Raw genomic sequence first — 3,714 nt, forward strand, 5'->3', positions numbered from 1 at the left:
AGACAGAGTTGTGCTCTTGTTGCCCAGGCTGGAGTGGCTAATTTTTTGTATTTTTAGTAGAGACAGGGTTTCTCCATGTTGGTCAGGTTGGTCTCAAACTCCCACCCTCAGTTGATCCACCCGCCTGGGTCTCTCAAAGTGCTGGGATTACAGGCATGAGCCACCATGCCTGGCGTCAGGCTGGAGTGCAGTGGCACAATCACAGCTCACTTCAACTTCCACCTCCCTGGTTCAAGCAATTCTCCAGCCTCAGCCCCCTGAGTAACTGGGATTACAGACATGCACCACTATGGCTGGATAATTTTTTGTATTTTTAGTATAGACAGGGTTCACCATGTTGGCCAGGCTAGTCTTGAACTCCTGACCTCAAGTGATCCACCCGCTTCTGCCTCTCAAAGTGCTAGGACTATAGGCCTGAGCCACCGCACCCAGCTTGTCTACTAATTCTATCACCTGTGCCCTTTCTGGGTCTATTTCTATGTTTTTCCCTTGCTATGAGACATATTTTCCTTCTTTTCTGCATGACTCTTAGGTTTTGGTTGGATGCCAGACAGTGTCAATTTTACATTTTCAAGATGCTGACTTTTTTTATTTCTTAGAATATTCTCAAGCTTTGTTCTAGAATGCAATCAAGTTACTCAAAAATAGTTTTATCCTTTTGGGGCTTGCTTTGGTAGGTGGGACCAGAACAGCCTTTAGGCCAGAGCTATTTTTTTTTCCCCATTAGTGAAGTAAGAGTCCTGTTTTAGTATCCTGCCTAATGCCCAGGTATTTATTACAGCATTTTCAGCTGTGGGGGGTGGGAACACAAACACTTCCCAGCTACATATGAACTTCAAGGAATTAATCTGCCTTTGCTTTTCTGGGTGGGTGTGTGTGTGTGTGTGTGTGTGTGTGTGTGTGTTTTCCTCCAGCCTTGAGTAGTTTCCTTACATGAATGTAGCTAAAAATTCAAGGATAACCCTGTGCAGATTGCCAGAGCTTTCTCTCTTTTTGTGCAGCTCTTTCCTCTTCCTGAAGCTTTGTCTCATTGGTACTGTCCTCTGAGAATCCTACTGCCTTAGCCTTCCTGAATTTATGACTTTGTCCCTAGTGGGAGCAGTGTGGTTTTCCTCTCTCTGTGCTGTATTCTGGAACCCCCAGACAACAGGCTGAAGCGATCACAGGGCTTACCTTGCTTGTTTCCTTTGTGTCAGAGATCACTGTCTTGCATTGCCTCTTGCTTCAGATCTGCAAAACATTGTTTCATATATATTATGTCCTGTTTTTTAGTTGTTTTCAGTGGTAGGGTAAACAGAGTCCCTGTTACTCTATCATGTCTTACAGCAGAAGTCCCTCCAGAAACTGATTTTAAAACCAACATTTTGTATAAATAATTGTGTCAGTTATCTATTGCTGCCTAACAAATGTTCCTAAAATTTAGTGGCTTAAAACAACCACCACTTATTTGCTCTTGATTTTGTGTTGATAATTTGGCTTGGCTATACAGGGTAGTTCTTACATTCTACATGGAGTCAAGTAGGCTCACTGTTGTGTTCACAGTCCGTTGACAGGTCAGCTGGGGACTGGCTGGTCCAAGAAGGCCTCAGTCACATATCTGGCAGATGGTGGTGGCTTTTAGTGGAGCCCCTCTCTGTGACCTCCTACCCTCTTGAACACTAAACCAGTTTTCTTTACTTGGTGACAGAAGCATACCGAGATGCTGAAAGCTGACGTGGCAAGGTTGCTTAAGGCCTACCCTTAGAAGTCACACAACATCACTTCTGTCTCAGGCTATTAGTTAAAGGAACTCACGAGCTCCGCTTAGGTTCTGGGGTGGGGAAATAGACTCCATTTAATTGTTGGAAAGGGCAGTGAAGAAGCACAGACACAAAGAATTGCAATTCTTTGTAGTAGATTGTCATAGTAACTAGTCAACAAAACCTGTACTTAATGGCATCGTTTGTTCTGAAACTATCTTCTGGGTTAGAGGACAGTCTATTATAAGGAAATAACTAGTTTATTTTGGCTCAGAAACCTTATTGTGGGAGGATAACCCTTTAGACCTTTGCCTTGAGCTATGAGGTATCAGGATGTGGACTAGAGAAACTTGGGCTGTAAGTGGCTAGGAGATCAATGTTAATACCATCTTCTGCCCTTCAAAGAGTCTGTATATTCTTGTGTAGAGAAAGAAAAGAGGAAAGGGAAGAGAAAAAAGGAGAGGACAGAAAAAAATAGTACTAGTTCACAAAATATATGAAAAAGAATTATCTTCTCACCATCTGTGAGGCAAAAAGTACTCTTTCCATTGCATGGAACAGAAACCTAACTCAAAACTGGCTCACTTAATTGAAAATCCGGAAATAGAATGGGGCATCAGGCATGGCTGGATCCTGTGCTAACAGTGTGATCAGATTATTTCCATCTTTGTGCTCTGTTTTCCTCTAGGTTGGCTTCATTCTCAGACAGGCTTTCTCCTTGTGAGGGCAATGTGGCTGCCAGAAATTCCAGATATATACCAACCAGTATAGCCATACCCAAGAGAGACAGCTTCTCTTTTTAAAATTCCAGCACTTCTGGTGCTGACTGGCTCTGCCTCAGTCCATGTTCATAGTTGAACCATGAGCAAGAAAATGAGATATTCTTATTATCCATGTCTTCTGCCCATTGCTGAGGTGGTCTCAGCCTCGTGAGAACTAAATGACAATAAGTGGGAGAAATATGGTTTCTCAACAGAAAACCAGGGTATTTTTCTTAGAAGCAACAGGAATAGATGGTGGACAGGCTGAAACAATGGAAGCTCTAAGCTGTCTCTGTCCTTTTCTCTCATACACAGCCTATTTTACTCCATTCCCACTGTACTGCCTAACCAAAATGAAGATAATAATGAGTCCTTGAAGCCCATGTTGATAAACTACTCATTCTTAGTCACCAAAGCCCTCATCAGAGCTAGTGATCACTGCCTCCAGGAATACTCAGCTTCTTTAACTCTGAGACTGATGTTGGGTCCAAAGTGGCTGGGAAGGTGACCTAATCTTAGCTTTCTGAATGTGCTGTAAAATCCCTCCCGTGTTTAGTTGATGAAGAAGAGTTTTCATCAGCATCAGTGACTCAAGTAGTTGCATTTATAGCTAGAAGCTTATTTTATAACAAGAGTCACCTAGATCCCTCTCCCTCCATCTTTTCCTGTCCTAAGGAGTTGCAAAGTCTGTGGATTCCAACTCTCTGCAATCAAAAATGTGTCACCAGCTGTTTAATTGGTCTCCGGCCTCTCCACAGTCCACTGTCTATACTTCAGGCAGAGTGAGCACTCTAAAATGCAAACATAATCATGACACTATTCACTTAAAATATTTCAATGACACTCTGCGGTTCTCAGATAAAGCAACTGCTGTATCAGCCAGCCAGTAGTTTCCCAAATGTATCCTGCTACTTCACACCTCCCATATTGTGCCTAGAATGTTTTCTTTATCTAGCTGCTTTTCTTTTTGTCTTTCCAAATTCTGCGGAAGTATAACCTCCTTTGAAAAGCCTTCTCTGAACTCTGGTCTATTTTAATCTACTTTAGATTGTCATCTGGCCTTTCATGGCACCCTGTGCATATTATAGCAGATTAAAACACAAGATCCAGGAGGGTAGGAATATTTTTCTGCTTAGTTTGCTATTGTATCCCCAGTGCCCAAAAGAGCACCTGCACATGGTAGGTTCAGGATGAATACTTGATAAATGACTAGC

The sequence above is a fragment of the Cebus imitator genome, unplaced genomic scaffold, assembly GCF_001604975.1.
Source record: "Cebus imitator isolate Cc_AM_T3 unplaced genomic scaffold, Cebus_imitator-1.0 Scaffold70, whole genome shotgun sequence".
Classification (NCBI taxonomy): domain Eukaryota; kingdom Metazoa; phylum Chordata; class Mammalia; order Primates; family Cebidae; genus Cebus; species Cebus imitator.